The sequence below is a fragment of the Blennius ocellaris genome (assembly GCF_963422515.1).
Source record: "Blennius ocellaris genome assembly, chromosome: 3".
In the NCBI taxonomy this organism is placed as follows: domain Eukaryota; kingdom Metazoa; phylum Chordata; class Actinopteri; order Blenniiformes; family Blenniidae; genus Blennius; species Blennius ocellaris.
The window spans coordinates 6,817,965-6,835,506 of NC_137652.1; the positions used below are offsets into that span (position 1 = coordinate 6,817,965).

Below are 17,542 nucleotides of genomic sequence, written 5' to 3' on the forward strand. Positions count from 1 at the left end.
TGTGTGTGTGTGTGTGTGTGTGTGTGTGTGTGTGTGTGTGTGTGTGTGTGTGTGTGTGTGTGTGTGTGTGTGTGTGTGTGTGTGTGTGTGTGTGTGTGTGTGTGTGTGTGTGTGTGTGTGTAAGCAGTGCTTTAATCCCCGTAGTGTGCTCGAGTGTTATCGCCAACTCGTAGTGCTCAGGCATTAGACAGGAGGCTGGTTTTAAGTGCCAGATACAGGAAATGTATGTCGGCACTAATTTTTTACAGTCTGTGCTCAATTTGTTTGTCATTTTATGGGAAATCAAAGCTATTTAGATTTCTGAGCTTTGAATTCTTGAGTGTGCCGTATAATACACTTGTATTTTCACCCATGGGCAACTTCGGATATGTTCTACTTTTTTTTTTTTTTTTTTTTTTACATAATTGCTTTGTTTGTGCACAAATACAGTGCTGTGCAAAGGTTTTAGGCAACTGTAATAAAATGTTGCTTATTCACTTTTAATGCCAGCGGTAAGGAGTCTCATTGGGTCCAGATGTAGTTTACAGGAGATGAAAATGGCCCCAAACATTCAACGTCTTAATATAATTAATGGCGGCAGATGGATCCGGAACTCACCATCTACTGGCAAGCTGAACATAAAAAACCTAATACGCAGGTTCCCTCAAACACTTTCAGAAAGTATGCATAATGAAGTCATCCTCATTTGAAGGCAGAGTGGTGACATGAAAGATAGATCGAGTACAGAAATTGATGTATTCCACTTGGAATTTTATAGATTGGATCAATAAAGTGATCAAAATATAATATTGAGACCTCATTTTTGAAAGCCCCCGAGCAGCTCTCACATCGTCTCTGTTTAAACAGCTTATCCTATGTTTATGTAAAACACACAAAATGTGCCCTTCCAATGTTTGTCCATACAGATTGGCCAGTTTCTTGGAAGATATTTCAGTTTTTTTTACTCAAATGGCTTCGTCAGTTTTCTTACCACAAACTGTTACAATGCTTTCAAGATTTGTGTTCAAAGCTGAGCTTGTGGCTAAAATCAAGTCTGAAGTGTTTGTAACCTTTAAAATTGTGTTTCATTCTCTTCAAACTTTTACAGGATGTCTTTGGGGGGGACAAAACACGTGGCCGTTCCTGGGATTTTCAAATTAATGGAAACAAATTATACAAGGTCACAACTTGCGGCTCTCAGCCGGTCCCCCAACACTTTACCGCTGTTTGTTTTGCATGGCCGGGAATTGAATATTTGCCCCGCCGCAGTTCCCCGCAGAATGTGGATTTTGATTAGCAATTCATGGCCTCCTTAAGGCAGCATAACAAACCAATCAATATCCTCTCCTCTGATGAGAATTTGGGGTGGGGAAGGAGCAAGTTGTTGGGATTAATTTACTAATACAAAATGGAAAATCGATGATGGGGTTTCTCACATAAATGAACACACACGCGCGCGCACACAGAGGCACACTTGCATGGAGGCGGACGGAGCAGCTGCACCTTCAGTGTGTTACCGGCCTGTTACATTACCCTGATGGATGAGAATGAAGGAGGTTCCATGGCTACATTAGATTTTCTCGATGCGTCTCCCGGCTCGGCAGCAGCATCCGCAGCCTTTCATTTAAACTCTGAGCTCTCATGTAATTAGGACGTCCTCATTACTTTGCTTGTTACCCCCTCCCACTTGATTACCAGCAGGCACCAGGAAAAAAAAACAAAACATGGACACATTTAGGCAAACGCACAAGTTTTGACAAATTAAAGCGATTCCCGAATTACATAAAAGTAAACTTCCAGAGGCAGGCATTTCCCCCGTGACTCCGTTTTCCTTGAAATGTTGTCTCTGCATATTTGCTGACTCCTTCCTCTCTAATGGAGTATACTGTACCAAAATGTAATGAAAAATGACTCCCCGTAACGCACGGCAGCTCCAAACATAACATCTCGCCATCGAGGACCAACGCCTCGGCGCTGCGTTGCATTGTGGGTGATGCAGATGCTGGTTTTTGATGCTCGGTGCCGATGTGTCAAGTTGAATCCAGTTCCCCCCCCCCCCCCCCCCGACTGTTCTGTGAGTCAGACCATGTTAACAGACGAGACTGCTCGTCTGAAGGCGCCTCGAGACCCAGCAAACATTGTCTGCACTTCCTCCCTCATAAAATATTTGTCAAGGTGAATTACAGCCATGTTTATTGGAGGAGATCTAAACCAGAAAAGAAACATAAACTGCATCGTGATGGGCGGGGCTGAAGACTTTGCAGGCTCATCTCACACTGAACCACAAATCAATTCCAGCCCTGATATCCCTTGGTTGGTCTCGGTGGCTATTGTCACGCACACTTCCCATAACCACAAACAACTTTTTAAGGAATTTTGAAAATTCTATACCTACCTGCTGCTCTTCTCTATAACTTTTATACTGCTCATGCAGCTTGAGCCTCAAGCTTATGCATAACTTGAGCATAATTAAGTCTCTTTCCATTTTCCGTGCATGGATATAGAGAACGACCTACGCTGAATCATGGCCCCGGACGCCCCGAGTCGACACACTGAACACTCGCTGCTGCTTAAAGAAACCAAATCCCAGTGGAGATCGCTTCTAATGAAAACCAGATTTTATCCACACTTTAGTGAATTCTGCCTTTTGCAGATAATTCCCCTGGTGGTGTTTGTTTCGAGACTTTAAGAACGAAGCAAGAATGCCTGTACTCCGCGATGTCAGTAACCTGCTGGTAATGTCAGATTTCATTGGGTTTGAACTTCCCTCTTGAGTAGCTCTGTGGGGTTGTTGTTTAAGCGACCCTTTCATGGAATCACTCTGACCTTACTGGATGAGGCCGTGCACACAAGTTTGCCTTGTTATCATATTCTGAGAAAATTTGCTTCATGGTGCTGTCGTAGGCAGGTTGCGGCACTTTTGCTGAACTTCAGAAGAGCAGTGAAATGTCGGCTTGAAGCTCTTCAACCACACACACACACACAAAAAATCTCTCGTTATAAAATCCATGAAGTTCTCATGCATATGAAAGTTGGCCGCGATGAAGTTGGATGTTGTGCAGTTGCTCAAGGCTCGCAGCACCCACATGTGCTCTTCATGCTTCATCGCCCCTGATCTTCTCACTGCCTCTCTTACACCTCCTTACAACATCGCCATGCTACAGTGGAGAGGAGAAAGTGCTGATTTAGTCTGACTGGCCTCTTTAATTTGTGATGAGCGTGGGAGAGCGCGAGCCCATGGGGCCGCCCGAGAGCCTTGTGGCCAGGTTGTGCTGCTCCCGCTGCCCTACCGCCCCCAGCCAGCTGGAGAAGCACCTGCCAAGTCAGCGCCAGCTTACCAACTTAGTTTTCCTTGTGCTCACCAATACGAAGAGGGGCAGCAATTGCAAGCCAAGGATTGACCTTTTCGCAAATGTCCATCCGGAGAGAATGTGAAAATAGCACCGACTTCAATAGAAATACAACGTTGAAGGGGAACGTGATGCATGTCGACTTTACCTTTGCTTTGTTTAGGAACGATTCAAGTCCCATGATCTTTGCCGTGAAAGTGAGAGTCCAATATCGGTATTGTGGAGCATCACGTCTCGCCATCTGACGGCCACATGACCAACCCTGCAGACATAATAGCCACAGTGCGAAGAAGCCCTGGCCGTCATAAATCTTTGTGCCGTCGTCCCGAGCCGTGAGGACGACGAGTTTGTGAGCATAGCGGAGAGGTCGCGGACATCTTGAGGAGTCAAGGGTACAAACCACAAAAAACCTCGATCATTTCAGTCATGCTGGAAGATGGAACACGTGCATTTTAGTACGTGTACTAATATTTGCGCATGAGCACTGCTGCCTCGTGGTGTGTAGTTGTAGCATGTAATCCAAATGTTGGCTCTATTTATAGGTACGGTGAAACACTGCCTGTTTGTTTGCCAGCGACTGTTTCCGAAACCTCAAAGGTAGTTATATTACCGTATAGTTACCATAAGAAGAGCGCCCCCCCTTTTTCTAAAGATGTGGAGCATGCAAAAATAAACCCCACTCTAATTGATAGAATTCTTCTGGGTAAAAGGTTTGACTTTCCCTTTTCCTTTCACTGAAGTATAATTCATTGGCCGATAAAAGCAGATTGACTGAGGAAAAGCCCAAACAGTTAAAAGTTTTTGTGTGCTGCCCTGGTCTTCCGGACCAACACTTGTCATCCTATTTGTAACGGCCACACAGGCAGAAATGGAAGATGAGGACTTTTTCTGAATCCATTTTGTAGCAATTAATTTGTTGTATGCACATTCCCTTCGCATAACAATTAAGCGGCATCGTCACCGAGTGCAGCAGAGACATATGGCGAGGCCAATAAAGAGCGAAAAAGGAAGGCACTGTGGACAGGCCGTTTCCTTTAAATATAATTGTTTCCAGCTTGCTGGGCCGGTGGCCTGATGTTCACTGCTTGTTATCTGTGCAAGGTTAGTTAAAAAAAAAAAGAAAAAAAGATCGCCACACATACAGTGAAGAAAGTCCTGGCATCGACTGAGCACCGAAGCGTTTTTCGACTCATTGATAAATGGCTATTGGTGATTTCTGATGCCGGAGTTGGTCAGCCCTAATGGCAAAATAGAGAGTTTTCCCTCGGCGAGGCCAGAGGCATCACGGTGCAGCCTGGAGGCCAGCGAGAGCGAATCCTGTTGCCAGGCAACGGGTTGCAGATAGAGAGTGGGTGGGGGCGAGTAGTGGGTTCCTCCATGGCTGCCCACACCCCTGCCTGTCCTTCGTCATCTTCACGTCAGGATTAGGTCTGCACCTTGTCCGGCCTTGAATTATTGATTAGATTTTCCTCAGCCATCAACGTTTTACTGTGCAGCTCTTCCATTAAATGTCTGACAGCCGCTGTCACAGATCAGCAGTCTCTGGCATCTCAAGATAAAAATGTTTGCAGTAGTACAGAAGAAATGACTTTCTCTTGATTGTAGCCCTGAAATTCTTTAAATTTGCTACTCTTTCATTAAATAAGAGCTCTTGAGTACAGACAAGCTCGGACGTGTCCGTTCGTGGTCTTGTCTTTCCTAATTACAGCGTGAATTTTAATTTCCACGAGGCAACAGAGATTCTTCCTTTTCATTACTTACACTTTTGAAGTTCCTTTTCCTTTTTTGTCCACCCCCCCCCACCCCCCTTTTTTTTTTCCCCCCAGGGAGCGTTCCTTCACTCTTGTGGGTTTGGTTGTTGTTGTTGATGTGGGGTTGCCTGTCTCTGATGGAGCTTTATTTATTTCCTGAATGTCTAATCTGCCAAGTTCATGCCTTTGGCTACCCACTGAGAAGGGGTTCCTTGTTCTGCGTCTGCCTGGCAATCCCAGCGACTGCTGCCGTCCCCGGCCTCTTGTGCACATTACCATACAGCTGTCCCACAGGATGTAGTGAGACAGACACCCATGAGCTTCAGAGGGAAGCTGGGCACTCTCTCCACCCTCTCCTCTCCCGGATTCAGCTCACAGCCAGCAGCCACAGCAGATGGGCTGTGGAGATTAAACCACGAGGCACATGGCGGCTATTGTGGGCTCCCCATTGTGAAATTTAAAGGTCATCGTTAGGGTCAAGGCTCAATTGCCGGGATGAGCTCCGCCTCCTATAAATGAACTGCGGTGGTGAAGTTTTTGCTAATGATGTGTTTCTGGCTTGCCAGGAGTATTGATCCGTGGAGTGCATGCTAACGGGACACCGGTCAGAAGCCAGCGCGCCGGGTTAAACGTGTGCACAAGTTGCATTCTACACTTGCTCTGTAACCCAGTGGCGTTATGTTTCACTCGTACTCCGCGATCTTTAAATGTTATATTTGTTTTTCCTCAGTGCAAGTAAACCCTGGAAATTACTTTTGCATACTTTCTGAGACAAACATGGAAGTTATTGCACATGCGTTTAAAAAAAAAAAAAATAATAATTCTTCTTTCAGAAGAATGTTAAGGACCACAACAATTCCGAGTGACATTTTTGCAGTACAAAAAAAATAATGCCTCTTTCATATTTACCTTGAGGCCAAAATAAGGGGAGAAAGACGGGCACTCCCGAGGAGCTACTTTTAAGCAGATGGTTGACTTGGCTGGCATTTGGGATCTTGAATTTCCGATTGAATTTGACTGAAAGGTCATGAAACATGGCAGCAAAAACAGGAAGTGACTGAAAGTAATGGTTCCCTTTGACTTAAACGTCCTCTGCAGAAGATGCTCAGTGCAGCTGGAAGGGTTCCTGAAGGATCAGTGGGGAATTGAGAAATCCCGTCTGAGTCTTTAGTTACATAAAGCATACATTTAAGTGACTCTAATCCGCTCCAGTTTGAGGACTGTGTACAGAAGCTTGTGGAGTCCCGCTCTTTTCAGCTGAGTTCACATTACTTCAGTTCACTGTGCGGTTTCTGACTCCAAAGTTCTGTGCCGCTATTTTTGAAATACGGGCCAAGATCCACGAAAAGGAGACGGTGTGGTTTCTCCGATGAAAACATTGAAGCCACCCAAGTTATTTGCGCTGTGAGAGTGTGACAGTTTGTGCGGACGGGAGTCTATTTTAGGGAAGCTGTTCAGCCTCACTTCCACATTTTCACCCTTTCATTTCATTGACTGGGCAGTTGGCTGAGTTGGCGCTTTGTTGGCACCCTGACATGTCAAGTGACTTCTAATGAAAAAGAAGAAAAAAGAAAAACGGCACAGCCGTCCTCTCAACATAAATAGTAGATGGTTTGATAGGAAAGGCGGAGACAGCTCTTAAATTTGTGGACTTTATTCCGTCAAAGAGACAAAAGCCCTCAGATAGTGTCTCTAAAACATATAATATGTGATATTATTACGCTCGGCTGTTGCGAAGTCATCCGGATGATCGATCGGAGCCTTTTAACAATCCCGATGTGATTTGCCAAATTGAAAGGCCATTATTTCAAACTTTAAAACTTTTGAGCGTTCCCGCTTACCAGCGAGCCCCGGGAGTGCCCGAGCCATTTCAAATGGTAAAGCACGTTTGCTTTTCTCATGCCATCTGCTGCTGTGCTGCTTGCCGTAGCTCCACAGATGCCAGTCAGCTTGCCCCCGGGCTGCGTGTCATTTCAAGGTAGACAGCTCAACAAGACGAATGACACTTTTCTGAAGATGAAGTGGAACACTTGACAGCCCCAGCCAACAATGCGCGCTCACCCAAAAGGTTAACATTTGCATGTAAAATCGCATTACCATTTGAACTCTGTGGTACAGGGACAGCTTAATGCAAACCTCTGCAGTCCTTTAATGAATTTCTCTTACGACGAATAAAGCTGAGGGTATCCACAGGACGTTTAGTTCAGGCGGTCGGCACATGAAATGGTCGCTATATTTCCTAAATACACATATTGAGTCATCAGGATTGGTAATTCAAATCTGTACGTTGTGCCCGAACATTATAGACGCGGACAGAGGAAAGTAATCACCGTCTGTCCTTTCTTACAAAATGCAAAGCTGCGGGAAGCCTTGAGAAAAGTTGTGGTAGATAATCATCTCTTATTTATAATAAATTACATCGGAGTTGGATGCTCACTCTGCCTCTTTTTGTGTATTAATACTAAACCACGCCCAGAACTTGGTGCATAAGAGTATGACTGTGCATTATATTTTCTTCTTGCAGGGCTCGTCGGGGGGGGGGGGGGGGGGGGGGGGGTTGTCGAGTATTCATTATGCATTGGTGTAAAAGAGCACACATGAGCAAATAAAGCAACAGATGTACACACAACGCTCACACGTACACAAGCTCATGACGCTCCTTTTCCAAATGTTATTATAGGCTGTACTTTCCCTGTGTCCTTTCTCTGCAAGATAGGAAATAAAACAGTCTGTTGTTTGTGTAGTTTCAGTGTGTAGGAGGACTCTCGAGTATGTGTCATAAGCTGTACAAGTCAGAGGCAGCGAGAGGAGGAAGAGACTTGCAGCAAAGTCTGAGCTGAATCACTGAGACCTAAACGCTGCTTCCAGTTTCTGCCTTTTTTCCCCCCCTCCCTTTGGGGTTAGGCCAAAGCAGAGTCTTTTGAGAGTCTGGCTGGCACCTTGCTGAACTGTGGTCCTGAACCAACCTTGGTCTCGTTGAAGGGATAATTAAAACATGAGGTTCTGGTTTCACTTTTCCTTGAGGTTTGTGCCGCGCAAAAATTTGCAAATGAGATTACTTCTCCTTCTATTACTTCTATTACTACGACTTATTCTTAAGTTTTGGGCTCCTGTCACCATCTCGGTGTTCAATGGACATTTTGTAACAACCGGTAACGTCAACCACAGGAGTTACTACCAGACCTAATTAAAAAATAAATAAAAAAAGTAACTGGCCATACATACGCCATTAATTATGACATCTATCTTCTGTCGCACTCTATCCAACTCGGTGTGCTGGAGCACATCAAGCCGGTTGTGGGTGAAGGCAGGGGTTCCCCATAAACAAGCTGCTCGTTCATCAAAGGGAAACCGTAGAGAATCCAGGCGGTCACAGATAATCACTCATATACAGGCAGTTTACAGAAACCAGTTCACCTCAACTTGATGCCTTTGGACTGTGGGAGGAAGCCACAGGAGCACAGGGAGAACATGGGGACTCCAGAAAGGCAGCCTATACCCTACCTGGGCTCCAACATGAGACTTTCTTGCTATGGAGCACGGGTATTAATCAGTCGACCACCGTCACCACCGCTATTACATCATTACCACGAAGTGATGACCACAGACATTGTTCTCTTTTCATTGTTCTCATTTAGAATCTGGATTTTGTCAAGTCATTATTTTCTGTGGTTGTTTTTAGTTTTGTGTCTCATTTTTAGAATTTTTTTTTGTCTCAAGTAAAATTACAGCCTGAGAGAAATGGTCAATCTTCTACTTCTCAATAAGGAGAAACGCTGCACTGTGTCTGCATCCAAGTATGTGTGCAGCGAATAGGCTTGCCGGCCACCCAGGGTTCACTGCTCCTTTGCCCTTCCTGAAATGAAACATTTCTGACCCCTTGACCTTTTACCATCCCGTGTAGCGTTTTAAATCACGGGAGACACATTTGTCTAAGAATCGCCGGGTCTTCCATCGAGCCTCACTTCCTAGGAGTACAAATCGCCTCCCTCTGTACGACGTGTTTGCTCCTCCATTGTGTTTCCTCCAGTTTGTGGTCAAAGCAGAAGGGTCTTCTCTCTTTTTCTCATAATGAGGAAGAATAAGGAAGCTTTCCTCCCCCGTTTACTTGCATTGCCTCAGTCCCCGTAGTGCAGCAAATGAAACATGGTAACTGTGGCTTATATTTCAGGACACTATAACTCCTTTTTAAGCGTTTTATTAAAAGATTGCCCCATTAGTTCTGTTTAAAGCACTACAGTTGTACAGATATTTGTTAATAGGATGATGAAGTGCCATTTCCTTGTTGACACAGCCAGGCTAATAATTATCCCATAAATGAACCTGAACATCTATTTTGATTTGAAATGGACTAAACCGTCTATTAATTTCTATGTAACCTTATTATTTGCCACATATTTTACTTTTAGTAATGATTTGGGAAAATTGGGTTTATTTAAATGGTTTCAGACCTTGTGTTAAAGTTGTAGATGGTGTGGTTTTGGTAAATGTTAAACCACTTCCAGAATTGCAACACATGTCCTTTAATTAAAAAAAAAATTTTCCCCTGCATATACCCATGTGTAAAGTCGTAGCTATGTCCACTCTCGAGCCTGCAAGCAAGTTGCATTGCCGTTACCTTGCATCATCCGTCATTACCAGCAAGTGTTTGGATCTGAACATGTCTAAACCTTCATGCGCTGCCTTTTTGATCTCGCTTTGAAAACGCAGCCATTATTTGAATCTCACTTTGTGCCATCAGACGTAACGGTTTGATGGCCGTCAAGCCGGGCTCTGAAGAGGTTGCCATCACCCACTCTGCCGGTGGGCAATCTGAGATGGGCAATAATCCCAAACGGACAATTTAGACAAGAGCCTGTGCCTTCGCAGCATGGGTAGTGGACACGTCGAAGCAAGATCAAACGTGTCCTTCGCTTTGTGAAAATGTTGTTGCACGTCAACATGGGAGCCGTGTACTTTCGCTCCCAATAAATGTTTTTTTTACTTTTTTTGGGGGGGGGGGGGCTGTCCATTTGTGCAACTTCTCTGCTTTACTTGACTGTCTCAACTAAGACTGACAGTAAGTGGTGTGTCCTGTCCTCTGCTTTTGGTTGAATTAGTTTGGAAGGTGTTCCACCTGTATGCCTTCCGGATTACCTCATCAGTCAGACTCGCCTGCCAGTATGGTTCACCTGAGCCTGGGTCCTCAGAAACGGATGAGGCAGCAGCTACAGTACCTCATCCTCAGGACAAAATTGCTTTCCAAGCTTTGCCTGATAATCTTCATGCTGTCTTCCTCTTTCTTGAACGCCATCCATCTACAGGTTGTTAAATTTCCACACCATTTATCTTGCCAGAGCAGGAGGACTGCACTGTTCTTTCTGCTTTTTGGTCCCATACTGAAAGAAAAAAAAAAAAAACGCATGGTACGGTTTGTTCCGTAATGATCTTTGCCGGTCATCCAATCACAGCAGCACTCATTGACTTTTCAAGGAAACGTATTCGGCAACATCACTCAGGCGACGGCACCATCCCCCAGAAGCTCTCTTGCTTCTCTGCTTCCACTGTGTCTTCCAGGGGAGGTTCAAGTATTATTAGTAGTGCCACTGGCGTATAACTTTGAACTATTTTTGAATGCAGAGCTCCTCTCCCATCGCAACACGGTGTAAATGCTGCGCATTTGACGGCGTGCTGTTGTATCACTTCAAACGCATGGACTTCATAACCGGGTGGTGGTGGTGGGGGGAAAGTGCTTGACCGAGCTCTTTATATTGTCACCGACATTAATTTGCTTGTTAGATCTTGACAATATGTATTAAAATGCAGAGTCTATAGCACAGCGTGGGGTTTTAGGACTACAAATGAGAAGTTGTCAAGTGCAAAGCAGCGTGGGGATCCCAGGCTGTATAAAATCTGGTCCATATGGTTGCTCCCATGTTGTAGCTCATTGTGAACTGGTTTATGGCAGGTGTGTGGTAAATGATGGAGAAACACTGGCATGGGGAGCGCACTAAATGCAAAACTAGAGGAATGGCCAGAGTGGATAAAGTTTGTCCTGGGTGGGACATAAATGTCTGCACCAAATTCCACACCAATCACCCCTCTGGATATTTTCCCTCAAAACTAACAATATGATACTCATTGCTTTGTGAAATTCACTTTATCGCCCTCTGATTTCTTTTATACCGTTGGACCGGTAGCAGCTGTGGGCCAGCAGTATTCTCTTTCCCCGTCCATCCGTTTCATGCTTGTTTAAGCCAATTTCTCCAGAATGCCCCAGTGCATTTGGCACACACTCATCCCAAACCACAGCTTCGAAGGTTGTGGTTGTCAACAGTTGCTTTTTTATTGGATCCAGTATCTCAAAGATTTACATGCAGTACAAGTTTTGACCGTATCAGTTTTGATCTCTGACAGTCTTGAAAGGTTTTTCTATCCCCTTTATTTATTTGTTATTTTTTTTATTTTTTTTTATAGGAAAACTTTTACATTTATTTGTGGTTAAAGTGTGGTAGATTGAGGATTTCAGCCAACCGGAACAGACTCGGTTGAGGTGGTTCAGGCATCTGATTAGGACGCCCCCTGGTCACCTCCCATTACAGTTTAACCAGACGCGTCTGACTGGGAGAATGACAGAATTACTCGCTGGAGAGATTGTCTCCGGTTTGGTCCGGGAGTAGCTTGAGGCCCCTCACAGAACAGCTGGAGGAAGTTTGGGTAGGGGGATATGTCTGCGTTTCTTTGCCATCCATACTATCACCACGACCTTATACGGACTAAACCAGAAGGAACATGAAAGGCAGATATCTTTACAATCTATGCACACTTGGATTAAATTCACTTTGTACACTGAGAAATGGCAAAAAGGTGAAAAATCAACACAATTGGCATCGTTGCCGATGCAACATTATGTTAAATGTCATCCTTTGATTTTTGAATTACAAAAAGATCAAAACTCACTTGAGAGGTTGTTGTTTTTTTTTTTGTTGCAACAAACCGCTTAGTGGGGCAGCCAATGGGTGGTACAGTTAGGTGGTGTTGAAGATGAGGGAATGAAAATACCCAAGGAAGCATGGTTCCGTCACGAGTTCAGGTCAAGCCGCCGCAGTGTTTCTCAGCTCTTTCTCTCGCATTTTTTAGGGATGTACAGATGACAGACACCACCTGGCAGGAACAAATTGGCGCACACTGCATAATCTGGGAAGTAGAGTGGTAATTCTGGATGATTAAAAAGGTTTATTCATTTCTGTGTAAATGTTGGTGCCGGCCCCAGCCAAGTTTCACCTGGCTCATCAGGCACATTTTCATAACCCTCTTTCATTTCTGAATGAGATATGACGGCTCAGGCTGCATCCAAATGCAAAACCAGATAGTCCTCTCATTGAAATGAGATTAGAAAAAGAAGAAAAGCGCTTTACCAGTTTTTTTTTGTACACCGTGCCATTCCAGGGTATCAGGATTTGTCCTCTTCTTACTGTGCAATAAAGTTACTTAACAGAAAGGTTTTTTGACTCTTCCTCTTCACGGCCCAAAGGCTGCTTCTGAAGTTTTGGACTAAATGTTCACAATGTTCAAAGCTTTCTTTTTTCTCTTTTTTTTGCCTTCTGCCATTGTATATGCAGCGCAAAGTGCATGTAATATATGCGAGTACATTGTCAGAGATGCTTCTGCATTTCTGAGAGCGTTTCCCCCCTCATTATGAGCAGTGTACAATAACGGAAAGAAGGCATTGTACAGACTTCTGACTTGTGCAGTGTTTTGATTTGGTTCCTGCAAGCTACTGGCAATGGGCTCATGTACGCTTCTGGCACATTGACGATGGCCTCAAGCTTTGGGCAGGACGCTCCGGAATGGACGGCACAATGGCCGAGAGCGTCATTTAACCGTAAAGCGAAACTAATTCAGTCATCGATTACTTGGACTCCATTACCTCGATCACTACAAAAATCAACATTTGGAGGAAGCCAATGAATCTTTAACTTCAGCTGAATAGTTTTGTTTGGTTTGTTTTTTTTAATATCCTCAGCAGGACTACGAGGACACTGGGAACCAAGATAACATCCAGGTGTCCTTGTGTTCCCAACTGGGAACAGCTGTAGGTTTTCCAGGATATGCACGTTGTGCTCCTCTCCTGAGATTGTGTGGATAATTGCTAAAGAAAGTAAGCGAGCAGATTCCATCACAGCCTGAAGACGTAGCTTTGTTCCGACATCAGAAGGACAGTCGCAACTCTTTTTCTGTGCGTTTTGTTTTTCAATACACATGCTGATAGATTTTCCATTTGAGGAGTAAAACTGTGAATTTAGAAGCTAATTACAGGGCAGCTTGGGTGTCTTGTATTGATGCTCATCAGAAGTTATGTTTGCGATTTCCAGAGCACCATTGAATCAAGCGGCACCGCATTGGAGCCCTTTTCTTGTGATCAAATGTGAACTTTACACCATTGAGGGGAAACTTCCCATTTAGATTTTCTATCTGTGTTTTATTCCATGCTACCACTTGCTTTTGTTTTTAAGTCTGTGAATGTTCGCCTGTGTGGGGTAATGATACAAGACACTGGCTCTCTCTCTCTTTTGTGTTGACAATACCATACATTTTCCTCCTTCCCTTTGTGAAAGCCACTGAATATCATTGTCCTAAAGCCTCTCCACTTGTATACGCTCTTTAAATGTTGCATCTGCCCGTGACTCCGGTTTCTAATAATTGCCAATAATTGCAAATACTGACCTCTGTCCTCCATTTATTCTCAATGAACCCCATTGATGTCACAAGGGAGCTACCTCTGCCTCTTCCGTTAATTTCGTTTTTTTGACCCGACCCTTTCAAAGCTGAGCGTTTCAGTCGCGTGGGTGGCTGTAGGATATGTTAATTCAACACCATGCAGATGATGCTATTATTGTCCATTGCAGAATGCCATGATCCATGGTTTCCTTATTCATCAACCCCCCACCCCCCCCCCCCCCCCCCCCCCCACACACACACACACACCACACACACACACGCATCGCATCTGTCCACCCCGGGAGAGGGATCGCTCTTCACCAAGAAAAACCTATTGAGGGCAGACCCCCTAGTTCTATTTTTTTTTCTCCAACTTCAGAGGACAATCACACAATGACAAGGCCCCGTTTAGTGATGCATCGCTGCCCAAGAAGTATTTTTCCTCCTCCCCAAGTTCGCCACCTCATATTATACATTTCCTCAAGAATGCTCCCTTCCCTCTTGTAATGCAGCTTTTCTTTTTTTTTTTCTTCCCATGAGCATCTGTTTGATTGGAAATGGTTACTGTGGCATCCCTCCAATCCCGCTTAACAGCTGTTAAACCTATAATTCTCTCATTACTTCTATTATTAATTAATGTTGAAAGGATTACAGTTAGACGCTCGGCAGACATGATTGTAGCAAATTTAATCTGTTAAGAATTCAATTTATCTGTTGTTCTACAGATCGTTGCCTGATTATGTTTTGGGGGTTCTCAAGTGTAAGTTTTGGTTCCTCAAAGCCACAATTGCCATTTTTAAATGTTTGTATGTGCTACCAACACTGTAAAAAATCTAATTGGAAACACATTTATTTGAGAAGCTGTGAGAGAGGTTATTGAATTCCCTTTTTTTTTTTTATTACCCAATCATTTTTCCATGTCTTCATTTTAATAATGTAATTATTAATTGAATGCTCATGTTCGCGAAGCCAATCTGAATGTTCTGCTTGCAAATTGTGACTTTGTTCCTGCTTTTAAGAAACATCATTGAATGTTAATGGCATTAGGTGTTTCGCTTGTTGTTGCGACTCGGTTTAATAATCCAAAAGCTACCTGCTGCTAAAAGCAAGCATTATCTGGATTTGGAGCCACAATGTCCTCGTGCGTCAAACCTTCGCGAATGCTCATCTTATCTGCAGGCTTGTTCGGTATCTGTCGAGTCAGGATGCAGGAAACCTTGGCATTCATGTTGTCCATTATTTGTGCACAGTCAAATGAGACTGCATTTGCATTTTCCCCACAAGCGGTCTCCTGCACCGTGTTATAATGAGCGTATTTTTCTACAGTCTGCGCTGGTGAAATACTGCAAAAGGGAACCCAGCGTCTGACAGGGGAGTCATTACTTGAAAGTTTGTTGATTGCAATGAGCAAGTTGTTTAAAAATTAATTTGCTTTGTGAAAGGAAAACACCCACCGCTCGCAAGCGTTGCATCTGACCGCAGTGGGATTCACGTGCGTTGTATGTGGTTTTGTTGGTGGGGGTCAGTATTTGGGAGAGGGGGGTGGGGGGGGCTGTTAATGCTTTACCAACTGGCAGAAGGAGAGCGACAAAGGAGGCCACGGCCCATTCAAAGGCCACAGTGCAACTCCTCTCGCATGCCAAGCATTCCAATGTGCGGTGTAAAGGTTGGGCCGGCAGAGAGCGTCGAGAGGGCCGTTCTCATGAGAGCCACCTTAAACACACAAGGCTCCGAATGGTCGGTCCCCCCTGTGCCCCACCGTCCCCTGATTTGTGCTCTTTTTGTCTGCGGGGAGAAAGTGTGGCCACATTGCTGAGATCAAGTCAAATCCCACCCCCACCTGCCTCGTCCTCTCAGATCATCGCGATGCACCTTTCAACACAAACGTGTCTCACGTTGATCATGAGCTTTAATCTACAAACTCGTAGGTAAATGAGGCGCCCATAAAGCCTGTTCCAGTGATTTCTTGTATTGATTTCTTCGTCGATGTCTCATTTAAGAACTGAACAGTACGCCCTCCCCTTTTCAGCAGACCTCTTTTGTCTGCCGGCTCTGGAAACCCCCCCCCCCCCCCCCCCCCCCCCCCCCCCCCCTACCCACTCACCCACCCTGGGTGCGAGGTCACCCGGTAATTACAGGTGTGAGCCAGGAGTGTCTGAAAGGCTGCCAGATCTCGGTGCTCCATCTCCTGTGAACACGGCCCTTCCCATGACCCTCCATTGTGTCCCCCGTTTCGATGGCCTAATGACGATGTCCTGTGAGGTCAAGAGTGACAAATGCCAAATATCCTTTGAAGGTAATGGCGTCGCTCGATGGGCGTGCTCTGGATTGTGGAGCATTTTTTTGCTGAGGGAAAACAGGATTGTCGAAATAAATGGACTTCACTTATACAGCACTCCCAAAGCATTTTACGCCGTCGAACATATTCACGCGTGAAGTGGATTCTTTCTGAAATGACAACCAGTCGGTTTATGGCTTTCAGTTAGTTGTCAATTTGTCCAGATTATGAAAACTTGAAAAGAAAAAAAAGCTACAGCTTGTAGTTGTGAAGCTGTCAGTGCTGCTTTAGTCTGGTCAGCTGCCCGGTCATCCGTTGCCCCGCATATGAAATTGTAAATAATACAGGTCTGAAAATAAACGGGTGCAGTAGTCATGGAGCACACCGCCTGTTTTGTGATGTTGACTGTCTTCAATGCAAGATCAAGAGTGCTAAAAGGTGTGTGTGTGTGTGTGTGTGTGTGTGTGTGTGTGTGTGTGTGTGTGTGTGTGTGTGTGTGTGTGTGTGTGTGTGTGTGTGTGTGTGTGTGTGTGTGTGTGTGTGTGTGTGTGTGTGTGTGTGTGTGTGTGTGTGTGTGTGTGTGTGTGTGTGTGTGTGTGTGTGTGTGTGTGTAAGTTTGCACATAGTTTTTTATGTATGTGCAGAAACGACGCACTATCAAAATACTCTTGCGAGACTCCCGTAGTTACAGTGAACACAGAATCGTTTTAGCGACTGAATGTGCGAGACAATAGTTGACACGTCATTGGGTTTATTATTCATGTGGATTGTCTTCAGATGAACTTATGGTGCCGTTATACTGAGATGGCCATAACGTATGAAATGCATCAATATAGTGCAGCCCAGCTCAACATTAGTGCTCAACTACAACCTCGGTAATGAACTCTATTTGACTACAACTGCAACCTCTCTCCTCATGTCGAGCAAAACTGAACATTATGACCTCTGTAAAGGCAGAACTAATGGTAAAGCTGTTGTACTGGATCCCATTAGATTATAAAAGTGTTCTCGATGAAGTGGCCACTTAAGTGCAGAGGTGTCAAACATGGAACCCCCGGACCAAAACCGGCTTCCCAGATGGATTCATTCTGGTCCACGGGATGACCTTGCAAAGTGTAAGAAATGATCCCCAAAAAAAGGAATTTATTTTTGAATAACATTGAAGTGAGTGAAGACCCAGTGCCCAGAGAAGGAGCCAGCTTTTGCAAATACTAATTTGAAAAGAAACACTCCAGCAGGAAGGATTTAAGATATATTTCGGCAGATTTAGATGGCCAATTTAAATCTGGGAACATTTCACTGTACATTGGTTCCAAGAAGCATCTGTTAAAATTGCACTTATTTTCTTTAAAATCCCCTTTTCAGATTTTGCCAAAGAGATGTATAAATAAGATGTTTTCATAATATAAAAAAGTGGCATACTGTTGAGTTGTCTTTGGTTTAATTGTCAAGTTGAGCTGAAATTGCTGTGTTATGTAGCCCCT

At 44.4% G+C, this 17,542-nt stretch overlaps 1 protein-coding gene across 4 annotated transcripts in view; it reads left to right on the plus strand.

Annotated features, from left to right (window-relative positions):
- The window catches only part of fbxw7 (F-box and WD repeat domain containing 7), a 104,672-nt gene that overhangs the window by 62,067 nt on the left and 25,063 nt on the right, over window positions 1-17,542 (plus strand). The window lies entirely within an intron of this gene.